Here is a 14,645-nt window from a genome sequence, read left to right on the forward strand (position 1 = left end):
TGCACTATCCAGACTTAAATTTTTATAAATCATGAATGAAAATATTTTGTAATATGATTTTAATGTACATTTTCCATGGTAATGCAATGTCTGATTTTAAAATGCCTTTCAAAGGATGAATTTTGAGATTTTAAGTTTTTAACTGATATATAATTTCTTATGATTTCTAAAACGTGATAGGGAAAAAGCCAACAAAGAAAGTGTTTTGTGACAAAGGTCAGAAGGTTAGATTTTTTAAGTTGCACTCTTGACATATATTAATCTATTAGTTTTCCTACATAATTTGTAACACAAAAATATGGTAAAATATCTATTTAGGAGTCTACATTGTAAAAAATAAAAAACACAACTTGTTGAGTCAGCTTAAAATAATTTGTTACCCTGCTGCCTTAAAATTTTAAGTTCAGTCAACTAAAATAAGTTTAGTCAACTTGAAATGTTAAGTTGTACTAAGTAACAACTTAGATATTTGTGTTTGCTAAACTTAACAGATGGGTAAGTAACCCAGCTGCCTTCAAATTTTAAGTTGATTTAACCCAAATATGTAAGTTGTCACTTACTATAATTTAACATTTCAAGTTGAATAAACTTTTTTTGAGTTGACTGAACTCAATATTAAGAACAAACTGCATCAGCTTTAAGTAGTTTTGTTTCATTTCATGATAATCTAAATTGGCTTGATTCATCTTTTTTCCTAAGGTCCTGTTGAACATGTTTTTCTCTGACTCTGAGCTATTTTAAGGCCAATTCACATTGCACCGACAGACGGCAACAGACACATTACCCCGTTGCCATTGGCCAGCTCTTATTTTTTGCCAGTTAAACATGTTGAATCAGTGTTTGCTGGGTTTTGAAATGTCTGAGTAGTGATTTACTGTTCTCTATCAGTTATCAGCATCTGTCTGCGTCTGTCAGTGCAGTGTGAATTGGCCTTTAGAGGTCACAGACCTGTTGTTTGCTCTGCAGGTATTATCTGGTGTTTTATGTATTATTTTTCCAGAATTCTGCCTGCAAAATATATTGGGTTTTTGTTTCTTTTAGTAAAATCTAAAAATTCTAAGACTCCAAGTAATTTCATTCAATCAATCAATTAATCCATTAATTTAGTCAGATTCTAATTGACCCTTTGCAAACAGCTTGATTGACAGGCGATCTGACCAATCATAATGCTGAATCCACCATTCTGTCTGACAAAAAAAATCAGACCTTAAACTTTAAACATTGTGTGTATTGACGTCTTTCCACGGTTGAAATAAAGCACATTCTAAAGTTCATTCATGTGTTTTCAAAGAAAAAGCGCTCGGTTCACGTTTCATTGATCTAATAAAGCAATAAAGTGATCTGTCACTACACATTAAAGAGCCACAAAACCGTAATGTTCTTTATTGTTTGAATTTTTATTAAAAATCACAACATTTTAAAGCTGAGAACTTGATTCATACCAGAAGTAACCTGCTTTGTCTTGTCTGTAGGCGTGTTGTCAGTTTTCTCTTTGTGTTGGAAAATCATGTAGTGTGAGAGCAGCACTGTTTGTCAGACATAGTAACAGTAACTAAGGGGGGGCGGGGTTTTTAAGAAGGGTCAATTAGGATGTCAGTTTCAGAAGTCAATACCAGTGAAACCTCAAAACCCATTTTGATACCAGAGCCAGAGCCACACACTGTAATATATATAATAATAAAAAAGTGTTTATAAATCATGCTTTTGCTCATGATAATTTAGTAAAATGAAATAAAATAATAAAATAAAATAAAATAAAATAAAATAATGTTTTTGCTCATGATATCGGTAAGGTTTCAGGTAGCGATTAGTAAAATAAAAAAAAAACTAAACTAAACTAAACTAAAATAAATGTTTTTGCTCATGATATTGGTAAGGTTTCAGGTAGGGATCGGTAAAATAAAATAAAATAAAATAATGCTTTTGGTCATCATATTGGTAAGGTTTTGGTTAGGGACTAGTAAAATAGAATAAAATAAAATAAAATAATGTTATTGCTCATGATATCGGTAAGGTTTCAGGTAGGGATTAGTAAAATAAAATAAAATAAAACAATGTTTTTGTTCATAATATTGGTAAGGTTTCAGGTAGGGATTAGTAAAGTAAAATAAAATAAAATAAAATAAAATAATTATTCAACAGAAGTAAACAGAGTTAATAATAAAATGAATAAGTACTTATCAGTGCTAGGTAGGGTTATGACAATAAATCAATGCATCGTGAATCGAGAAATGATTCTGCATTGATTCTGAGATTTTCTGAATGCATCGTGATTCTCCCTCGAATCGATTCTGAACTTTAACAGCAGGTGGCACCCCATGCTTTAGGAACAGCCGTATTCTGCTTGCTTCCAATTCCTTACACACATTTCAATCTAAAATAATCATTCATAAAGTTCAAAAATTGAAGGGAATTAGATGGGTGGTCGCAGTGGGTTGTTTATATAATAATCTTGCATCATAAAAGCATTCTAAGCCAGGGTGCAATTACATGCATTACATGACGCTTCAGCGCTCTTCTTCGTTACCATCTAAGTGATATAATAAAATAAAAAGTATATAAAATAAATAAAAAGTTCCATATCGATTCCAAAAAGAACGATAATGCATTCGGAAAATCTCAGAATTTGCATCGATTTATCGTCGCACGCAACCCAATGTGCTGGGCAGTAACTGATCACATGTAGATTATGATTATGTAATTATGTAATCAGATATTTAAACTTAAATACTTGTAATTAGAGTATATTACATTTTAAAATACTCATAATTAGAATACAATTACATTTGTATGGATAACATGATATTATTCACACAATGCCAGTATTATTTATCATTTATTGATTCTCCCTAGTTTTGTATGAGACAAATAATTATCCAAGTTACCGCTGTGAAATACCATGTTTTTATCATATCCAGAGACCTTTATTAATTGTTGATTCTAGAATTATAGACAAATATATTTTTCATATAATGCAGGGACTTTTTTTGTCAGCTAAACCCCTTAAAATAAATTTACTTTTTATAAATATTGCCATTTTCTGATGTTGACATCAGAAAATTAAATACAGTTGAAAACATTTAAATCAATGTGGTCCATTTAAGTTAAAAAAAGTAATCTAAAAGTAATCTAAAAAGTAGTCAGAATACATTACCTAAAATGAGTAACCTAGATTCCGTTACTAACTACAGTTTTCATACTGTAATCTGTAATCCGTAACAGACTACAATCTATAAGTAATCTACTCAGCTCTGACAGTCACATTATTTCCACTGCATGAACCATATCTTAATACATTAATATAGATTGAACACTGTCTGACTTTGAGAAGCAGAAGGCTTGTAATTTAAATTAGCTTTAGAGTTATTTAATTTAGACTTAACTACGTGTTCATGTTTGGTTTTAAAGGGCTTATTAAAATGACTAAATTAATCCATCCCAGAGCAGTGGGGGCTCTTTTTTTCTGCAATATTGTTTAATGAATATTAATGACATGATGGATGCTGACAGATCTATTAGGTAGATCCCATATTTTGACATCAGATTTGTTTGTCTCACCTATTTACAGAGAAATACTTCCTGTGTTTAATCTAATGTCACGCCAAGACAGGCATTTTGACCAATAAGTCAGGATTTATGTCTGTTAGAAGTTGTTCTAGAGGTCAAAACACTGCAGCAATTTTCTTTTTGATGGTAGTTTGTGGTACTTCATAAAGACATTTGACTTCAAAATCCATCTAGTCTCTCACCCCTCTTTGACACTTATTTGGTCGCCAGCGGCAAATGCGGTGGGGTAAACATATAGGTCTGCCAAGAAGGTAGAAAACAGACAAAAAAGTGGATGGGAAAGATAAAAAGAGACAGAGGGAAGACAGGCGTGAGTGCTTTACACTTCATTTGATACTAGTCTTAACCTTTATCCCCTGAGAGGGGGAAAGAGAGAGCAAGAAAGCCAGAGACAGGTGGGAGGAGCAGCAGGCGGGTTGTCTTAAAGACCAAAGATCCCGTTTTCAGCAGCAGCTCAGGTGCACGTCCCAAACACTAGGCACATGTTGACTTGCATCGTAAATGACACATGCTGAAAGTTGTGGGGTTTTTTATTAAATTATTTGGTTATAAAATACAGTAACACCTGAAATATTGTAATATTGTGATATTACAATTTGAACTAACTGTTTTTTATATATTTTAGAATGCGATGGCAAAGCTATATTTTCAGTGGTTATTACCTTAAGAAATCATTCTAGTATTTATTTTATTATCAGTGTTGTGTTGTTGTGCAGAGTTGTGCCCCTTTTAAAGATAAATAAATATTTAATTTTGATCAATTAAGTAAAAGTAAAAAATAAAAATAAAAACCTTACTGACACCAAATACTTGAAGAGTGTATATAAAAAAGTGAGTAAAAATGCAATTGCCTATAATTATACTGTTATTTACACAAATTAGCAAAATAATTTTTTCCTTCCTTAAAAAGGAAATGAATGCATTAAATACACCAAATTATTAAATTAATTACAGTTTTATAATTTCATATAAATATAGCCATTTGTCCCATTTATTTATTTATTTATTTAACTCATAATAAAATTATAGCATGAATCATGCCTCCAGACAAAAATGATCAATTATTTAAAATCTAGTCACAGGTGCAACTTTACATTTAAAGATTTTATTAAACGTTTTCACTCTTATGTACAAGGATTGATTTTTTTCTTTTGTTATACAGAATAACTTGGAACCTTTTCCATGCCTTTCTCATTTCTGTTTCCTGCTTTTTAAAATAAAATAAAATAAAATAAAATAAAATAAAATAAAATAAAATAAAATAAAATAAAATAAAATAAAATAAAATAAAATAAAATAATGCTTTTGCTCGTGATATCAGTTAGGTTTTGGTTAGGGATTATTAAAATAAAATAAAACAAAACAAAACGAAAAATAAAATAAAATAAAATAAAATAAAATAAAATAAAATAAAATAAAATAAAATAAAATAAAACAAAATAAAATAAAACAAAATAAAATAAAATAAAATAAAATAAATAAAATAAAATAAAATAAAATAAAATAAAATAAAATAAAATAAAATAAAATATTTGCTCTTATAATAATTGATTTTTATTAAAACTAAGTGATTTTTTTAAACTCATTTTTGTCTTCTTGCTATACATAATAACTTGAAACATTTCTTGGAACATTTTCCATGCCTTTATCATTTCTGTTTCCTGCTTAAAAAATAAAATAAAATAAAATAAAATAAAATAAAATAAAATAAAATAAAATAAAATAAAATAAAATAAAATAAAATACATTTGATTTTATAATAGTTGATTTCTATTAAAATGATGTGAATTTTTAAACTATTTTTTTTTCTTCTTGCTATACATAATAACTTGGAACATTTTCCACGTCTTTCTCATTTCTGTTTTCTGCTTTAAAAAATAAATAAATAAAAATAAATAAATAAATATAAAAAATAAAATAAAACAGTAAAGAAAATACTATTTTAGCTTTTCTACTTAAAATTTCAGACTTTATTCAATAATTTCCTAGTAATTTTGACAAACGTTTTTTTTTTCAGTGTATGTACAGATTTTTTCCACTTGTCCCATAGATTGACTTTCTATCTTAAAATATTAAAAATATTTAAAAATATTATTAAATTGGCATTTTATTCTAAAATATATAATAATGTAATAAAACATATCATTGGAAAATAATGTATGTACCGTTTAAACACTGTTAGCAAAAAATAAAAAATAAAAAAATGTGCTTTCAGAGACTTCAGAAGGCATTTTCTTCTTTGGAAGCCTTGATGAAGGTGCTCTGACAGCATAATAAATGAACAACAGTGTGCATATAAGATGACAAGACCTCTGACTCTCTCTAAAATCTGGCTTGTTAACACCGAACCAGGAACAACTGCGTGAGGTCGCTGTAAAGGTCATTCGCCACCGATTACGTTTATCGTGAAACGCAGATGAAATTTCAAAAAGCGGAGAACATCGTTTAGAACCTGGCTGTATTCTTTACACATCATCACTTCCTTTTTTACGACATTAAATTGTGAAACTTTCTCCCCTCCTCTCTCGGTTCAGTGCTAAACGTTTGCAGACAGTGTCTGGAGCATGTAATAAGATTTCTCCGAGATCGATGTCGCCTCTCGGCATGCATAACAACCGGCTGGACGGAGCTGGTGCTGAGAGCAGCCTCTCCCCTCATTACCCCCTGCCGTAGCCTCTCGTGATGAGAAAGTGTAGCCCATTCATTAACATGCTAATCAATTCTTATGAAGTGGCCTAATTGTTTTTTCATGGGGTGAGGGTTAGCCAGTAGACAGACTCGCTGCTGGTTGGCTTCAAAGAACACAAGAGCCGCTTTCTTGGTACGTTTGTGAAGGCTTGAGGTAATAAACAACAACAAGAAGAGCTGAAAGGTCAATGTCTTGGCACAATAGTCTTTGTGTGTGGAGACAAGAGACCAGCAGGACAAAAGGGCATTGCTTCCTATGAAGCCGTCTGTTAGGGAACCCATCTTATAAATGCTTGAAAATGCCCTTTAAAAGGGTAGCTCACCCCGAAACCAACAATTGTTAATCATTTTTCACCCTTACGTCGTTCCAAACCTGTATTTTCGGACTTTCTTTCTTCTACAGAACACAAAAGAAGATATTTTGACGAACACCAGGCCACATTCGATATGACAAAAGTTTAATTGAGGCATGGTTTCTTCTATCGAATCTAAATTAACCATCAGCAGCTTTTATACTTCAGTAAAGAGCGGAGTCATGCACAGACCACAAAACTGACAGGAGCAGCTCCAGTGGAAGAAAGTAACTGAAGCTAAAACTTCAGCTGACACACAGCTCATGTCTCCGTCTCTGTATATTACCGGAACCACACAACGAAAACTCGTAACACACTAGACGCGTACGTGTAGATAATATACTATGACAGACAACTAGTTATCCAGTCTTGTAGTGTTTACATAGCAGGGCTTCGAGGAAATTATAGATGTGAGTCCTGAAAATGTATGGGTGTGAGTTCAGTTATAGAATGTGGCTGTCACTCTAGTAAATAACCAAAAATATAAATAACTCAAATGCAGAACTGACAACCGCATTCTGCTGCTCTGTGAATGTGGACTATTTTGGTGTGGACTATCATGTTATATTTACACTGACTGACTAAATAAATAAATAAATAATAGTACTATTACTATTTGCACATTTAGCTTACTAATTTATCTGTTATCTAATATTTATATTTTATTTAATGCACAGTCTGAGTAGCTGATCAGGTTTACATTTCTTTACAAATTGAATTCTATATCTAACTGTGTATGTAACAAATAAAAATCTTGAATCTTGAAATTTGAATATTAAAATCTTTGCTAGTAAATTTCAAAAATAATTACAGTGAAGTGGGAGGTAATACATATTTAATAGAAAATTTAAATATGAAACTATGAAGTCCAATGACTAAAATAGTCAATGAATGACTGATTTTTTTGTGTGCATGTGTGCAGTATTTTTTTTTTTTTTGGCAATATCAGTGTAGTCTCATATTTTACAGTGTAGTCAATATTTTGTCAATATCATATTCATTTTAGCTTATTTTACAAAGTAAAAAACATTTGATTATGTATCAAAAATGAATATGTTCATTTACTTCATTGTCTGCACAGTGTAAGTTTTAAAGCAGACCCTTTTTACATTATGTAATTTAAGTCTTAGAAGTCTCAGAACATGGTTGTGAAGTTTCAGCTCAAAATACCCCACAGATCATTTATTATATCATTTTGAAAATGCCTATTTTGAATGGAAGCAGAAACATGCTGTTTTCGTGCATGGCTCTTTAAATGCAAATGAACCCTTTTTCCAAAATAGGGCTGTGCCTTTACAGCTGATACCTTAAAACATCTGTTTGGATTTGATAATCATGTCTATAGTGCTGAAATCATGCATTTTAAAGCCATGTTAGTTTAAACATCTGATAAAGGGTTTTCTGAGCGCGCACATCCGAAGCACCGTGAGTACTAAACTAAGTTCTCTTTCATGTCTTATTACACTTAAACTGTCAAATACACACAAGCTTATGTTAAAAACACACAAGTTACAAAAACAGTAAAGGTAAACACTAAACAGCTGGGAAAGAAATCGTATGTTTATATTAGATCTGTGTGGCAGCAGTGTAATATACAGTAGATAAATTAATAAATCCACTGCTCTCTTGTCTCCTCTGAGGTTGGGACTCTAAATAGTGTTCAATGCTCGTCTGTGCAGCCAACGATAGAACAGTCGGCATGCTTTGCTTGAACTTTCGCCATGACGTAAGAACTGGTACACCGTTGTCGCTTGCGAAAACAAAACGATGCGTCGTGGGTGGAAACGGCTTGATTAAGATGTGGTAATATTATAATAAGATGGGGAGAGCGATATCTGACACGTTCGTTTTTTCACATGCTTGCAGAAAAAGGTTTACCGAAAGAAAGTTACTAGAACTAGAACTGGGTTGTCCTTTTTCACATTTTCGGGGTTAGTAGATGCACTGGAGACCCGATTATAGCACTTAAACATGGAAGATTTTCATGATACGCCACCTTTAAAATTGTGTTTATATTAATCTTATTTATAAGCGGTTCAGTTAACTGGTGTTCATCTCTTGTAGCTCAAACAGGGAAATCGGCCCCCAACACTACACATTTTGTATGTCTCCTTTGTTTGACACACCCATTCCAGGTCTCAAAGTCTCTACTAATGTGGCTGATGAGTTGCTGATGAGATATGGTGTGTTTAATTAAGGATACATGGAAAATGTGCAGTGTTATGGGGGCTCCAGGAACGTTGTAGGGAACCACTGGACTAGATCATACCGGTTTCAGTCATAGTCATTTGATGTTGAAAGCATTTGGACTAAAATACGCACCCCGATTTCTCTGATTTCAGAATGATTTCAAAGCAGACACTTCAGAGAACATGCAACTCTCCTCTCAGTTTAACTCTATAATATTCATTTCAAAGACATAGAATGGACTTCAGGGGGAGGAAGAGAAACAAGTGGATGAAGCAATAGTAAACCCATGTTTTTTTCATTTTGTGCACAGATTAAAACTTCACAAGGATAAATGTGGTACATGTTAAAATGAAAAATACTATTCTGGGTAAAACAAAGATTTCATTAAAGTTTAGGATTAGGATGCATATGCAGTTTTATGAAGCATAAGAACAATCCATGCCAGACATAACAGAGACGAATCTCCAGACCAGTATTCAAGGTCAGTATAAAAAGATCAAAGACAGAGCAAACTATGTAAACGTGATTTCCAGTTCCACTGAGAGTGCCCTCTGCTGACTGAATGAGGTTTTGTCACAACTACCATTACCCTGCCATTTTATATATATATGAATGAATACACCTGGCTACACCAAGGCCATTTTTTTTAGTAAGTAACTTTCTCAAACTTTACGTGGAGTTGTTACTAGTGTGGCAATGACTCCCATTGCCTGCGTGAGTTATGCCTTGACATTGACACATCCTGACAGGATTGGAGGTAAAACCTGAAGCCGAGAATGAGTTGCTATGACAGCTGCTGCATGGAAATGTAATGAACCCAAGTTTGTCACCATTTACCAAAGGGTGATATTGACTTTCCGTCATAGGCATAATATTGCTGACAATTGTTGGATATGTGGGTTGGCTGACAAAATGTATCTGACAAATTAATACCAGAGGTGACAATGACGGAGGTGCAAATCACCTTTTTTTAACAGTCAGCCTGAAGAAGCCAACGAAGCGTTACACAAATAGCTGTGCGTAAAGCAAAACACTCAGTTGTCTTACAAACATGTCTTCCAAGCATTTTCCCATCATAAGATCCTTGGCATAATGTTTTAATGGCATACGCTGCTAAAAATCACCAGTGAAAAAATTTCATTGCATATTCACAATGACAACAAACATGAGATATCAGAATTTGGAGCTTCACATACATATTCAGTATGGACCAAAACAATATTTGTAATTTTGTGTTCCACAGAGCTATCTCTTGAATAGCAGAATTTATACTGGAATGGACTCATCTGTGTAATGACCCATGTTCTCCAGTATGATTCGAGAATGTTCCACATCTTGTGCTCAAATCTGACCTTTTGTACAAAGCAGTTCACATGACCAGGCAAGGTTTTTCTTAGATCTTAGAATATTTCCTCTTACTGTAATTCTGGCTTATAGTTCCACAGATGTTTTCATTTCTAGGTTCAAAAAAAAAAAAAAAAAAAAAAAAAACTACTGTAGATTTTTGAACACCACTGCAAATATATTTATGCTCCACTCGTGAGAAATTCAATCAGTCAGTCACAAAAATCTGCCCCACGCTTGTCAAACAGAACATTTCCTGGCTTCCCATGTCTTCTTTCACAGTTCATTATGGGCACAAACCCAAGACTAACCAAGAGACATCTCACAAGAATAATAAATGATATGAATTAAGGTTTTATGAGAAAATGGGCAAATGGCATGTTCTCCTGCCTCCTCCCATCTGCATGTGGCCAAGAACTTTATTGAATTATGAATCTCTCACATTCCATGGCCTTCCATCTGAAGTAAGTGAAGCAAGGAGCAAATGACAAATCCAAAAAAGAGCATTATAAAGTAAAGACTAAAAACAGAAATTACTGTTAACGACGTGATAAAAGGCTTCCAACCACTTTACGTAATTACGTATTCCTCCAAGCACAGAGGGTGAAACAGACATGGTGACATTTTGAAAAATGAAGCATGACTTCTTATGTTAGCAGTGTTTGGGAAGCTGTTTTGAAACGAAAGCATCCCAAACCACAACCTACTCTTAAATCAGTTAAATTAAGTAAGATAGTGTGACGAGTCGACTGCCTCCCCCCCTTATTGTCAGCTGCACCCCGTCGGTAATCGCCGCCCTTCACCAGGCTCCCGACGGGAGTGGGCGTGTGGGAGGAGGAGGGGCGCCGAAACATCCAGGTCTGGCGGCGTGTGATGAGGCACACCTGATGTGAATGAAGCCTCATCACCGCCGCTGTTAAAATGCCGAGCGCGCCTCTCCTCAGGAGACCGGTCTCTTCCCCGTGCATGCACGCTGGTGTCCTCGTGGGTCCAGGAAGGGGTGAAGAGGGAACCAGCGCCGCAGGACGAGTTGCCGGACCCCGCGGGTCCGGATGAGGACCGCACCCGTAACGGCTGACGGGCCAGGATGCCGGGCCGTGTTATCCCCCAGAAGCGCCGCGTAGGTGGAGGAGGACGATGCCGCTAGAGAAGCCGCCGCCCCTCGCACCCCGGACCTGAGCGGGGAGCGCGTGCGGCCGCCGGACTCCGCCCCTTACCTGGACCCTTCCCTTTTGGAACACTACCCCTCCTTCACGGAACCCCGTCACTTCGAGGACACCAGATCCCCCTTTTGTTTTGGACACTTTTTCCCCCTTTTTTGGACACTTTGTTTTATTGTTTAATAAAAGCCTCTCCGAGGCCTGACGTCACGCCCACTGTGTCTGTCGCTTTGCTCCGCCCCCGTGACAATAGGTAAAGCTACTCTTTTCTTATATATATAGCTGCAAGCAGGGTTACTGGGGTTTAAGCGCTTCAAGGCATTTAAGCTCATTTGAAAAAAGACATTATTTAAAAAAAGCATTTTTGGCAAATCCAGGTAATATACCATAGAAATGTTATGTTTTTTTTAACAGTTACTTATGACTGTTATTTGCATGCTTGTTTAGAATCACCAGCCGCATATGCATACCAGGTTTTGTCTAGTTTTGACTTTCCCTTTAGGATTTATAGAATATTGTGTAAATTTGGACATTAGGCCACTTTTCTAAACGACTCCCTTATTGCTTCCCAAAGGGTAAATGTCAACATTTTTTGATAATGATTGGCCTATAGAGTCTAGAGAATTGTGCTGCAGTGTTTTTTTTCCAGATTGAGCGGAAAACCTAGGACTAGTAGGTTTTTTTACATCTTCTCAATCATTTAACGAAAGATTTGATTGACAGCAGTGGTTCCAGAGGCAAAGTTGTCCGGAATGAGGAGTTCTATCATATAATATGAATACTGTGCTTATGTGCGAAAAAGCGTGCGACGTACAATCGTTTACGCCCTTGAAAATGCGTATCAGCCCCCAGTGGCTGACTTCTTTCAACTTTCTGTTACACCTTCGAAGCGTGAGTCAAACGGGCCCTCTGAGTTTCGTTCCAATCGGCCGTTCCAACCTTGTCTAACAAGTGCTCAAAATTCATTGGCCAATAGCAGCCATGTTTTTTGAGATATGCAAATGTCATTGCAGACACTTAGGATCAAGACCGGCACACTGATTTTCATGTTAATAGGACAAATGGCTGCACAGTTCTAGCCATTTTTATGTTTTTGCACGCAAAAAGTATTCTCGTAGCTTCATAACATTACGGTTGAAACACTGATGTCACATAGACTATTTTAACAATGTCCTTACTACCTTTCTGGGCCTTGAACGTGTTAGTTGCGTTGCTGTCTATGCAGGATCAGAAAGCTCTCGGATTTCATCAGAAATATCTTAATTTGTGTTCTGAAGATGAACGAAGGTCTTGCGGGTTTGTAATGACATGAGGGTAAGTAATTGATTACATTTTTTGCATTTTTAGGTGAACTAACCCTTTGTTTATTTTAATTGATTACATAATTTATAATTGCAATAAAATGTATATTTAAGTCCTGCAAATTGCAAGGTGGAGCCTCCATGGATCAGATTTGTTGGTTCAGTATAGACACTCAATCGGATTGAGACACCCCCTGAAGGGATGTATATGGTCTGCAACAATCTTCAGGTAGGTGGAACGTGTCAAAGTAACATCTAACTGAATGCCAACACCAAGGGCATAACACTGCCTCTGCTGGCCTGCCTTCTTCCCTCAGTGGATTTGCTGCCTTCTCTTCCCGCACAAACATCCAGCCATTCACCTGCTCTAAAAGAAAACGTGATTCATCAGACCAGGCAACCTTCTTTAATTGCTCCATGGGCCATTTCTGCTGCTCTAGGTGTTTACGGGGGTGGCAGTTCCAGCAAAATGTGATGTGAGTTCACTGTGAGTTCTAACACCTTTCTATAATGGCCAGCATTAAGTTTTTCAGCAGAGTGTAGCTCTACTGTGCGATTAGACCAGACATGCTAGCATTTGATCGCCCATTTTCCCTGCTTCCATAACATGAAATTCCAAAACTGGCTGTTCACTTGCTACCGAATATATCACACCGTATAACAGGTATCATTCAAAGAAACTGATGGTTCCGATGGTTCATGTGAACCACCTGAATCTCATCATTATACTGCTTGTTTTGGAAAAAGCTACAGTGTTTTATAAAGACTACTAAAAATATATGCAGTAGCGCCACTATTTGTAGTTAGTTTCGGCACATGGTTTAACTTTAGAAATGCTTCACAAGGTTTGTGAATGCAAAGCCTGTCTTCATTCACAAGTTCTGGATCTTTCCTCTTGTTAAAGAAGGGAACAGATGATGGTTTTGACTTGAGAAGTGGTGGGAAACAGGAAGGAGAAGGCAGAGGAACCAGAGAAAAAAGCTGAGGTAAATTGCAGCTCTGGGGCACCTGTATGCTTTAGAGTACAAAAGGCAAAGGGTGAGACACAGGCTCACAAAAACCAAGAAAACAAATGAATGAAGGTGAAAGAAAGGAAATGCCAGAGAGGGTTACATAAGCCTGCAGTGAACTCCCTATCAATTTAAAGTTTTCTGCATCATGTCCCTGCGGCACCTCAAAACATGAAAGATTGCCTTTGTTCGTCATTTCTCTCTCTCGTTCTTTCTCTCTAGTTGTTTGTCGATCTTCTTTGCTCCGATTTTCTTTCCCATCAGTCTATTTAAGTTCCTTCTGCTTTTTGTTTGTAAAGTGATGCCAGAAAAAATTATCCTCGAATGACAGGAAAAATGAGAAAGTCAGGGTTCCATGCAACACTAATCACATGACACAATTTTATACAGCGATTGAAACGTTACAGCAATTAGGAGAGGCAATAACTTTAAAAGTGTTTGTTAATTGTGCATTCACTTTCATTTTAGTTTATTTGTTTCTTGGTAGACACTAATGTTGCTAAATCTCATTAAAATAGCTATAATGTTAAAATATCTATCATTTAGTTTTGCTAAAGCATAAACAGGATGCTGACAATATCTCAGCGTATATTATTTAATTTTTTTTTTCTTTATCATTCCTAATCAATTTCTTTGTTCTAAAACAACTTTCCCTTTTTAGCGAGCTACTTAATTGCTACTTTTTCACATAAATAACTTGCTTAACTTGGCACTACATCACTAGGAGTAAAATGGATTGTAATTGGAAATTACAATTGGAAAGTCAACAGATAAAAACAACCAATAAGTCAAAGCATACATACTTTTTCAGCAGGGACACATTAAGTTGTTCAAAAGTCTTATAAAAAAAAAAAAAAAAAAAAAAAAAAAACTTTTTTTATACTTACTATTCATCAAAGCATCACAGAAATAAATTACAAATATATTAAAATAGAACTTCTAGCTTTGCCCTGGACATCTACTTGGCATAAATCCAGACTTATCATTGAAGAAAGCAAGAAAGAAAGAAAGAGAAAAGAAAGCTAGTTCGAC

At 35.0% G+C, this 14,645-nt stretch overlaps 1 protein-coding gene across 1 annotated transcript in view; it reads right to left on the reverse strand.

The window, feature by feature from the left end:
- The window catches only part of cfap58 (cilia and flagella associated protein 58), a 112,204-nt gene that overhangs the window by 64,306 nt on the left and 33,253 nt on the right, over positions 1–14,645 (reverse strand).

The sequence above is a fragment of the Labeo rohita genome, chromosome 1 (genome assembly GCF_022985175.1).
Source record: "Labeo rohita strain BAU-BD-2019 chromosome 1, IGBB_LRoh.1.0, whole genome shotgun sequence".
NCBI classification, from domain to species: domain Eukaryota; kingdom Metazoa; phylum Chordata; class Actinopteri; order Cypriniformes; family Cyprinidae; genus Labeo; species Labeo rohita.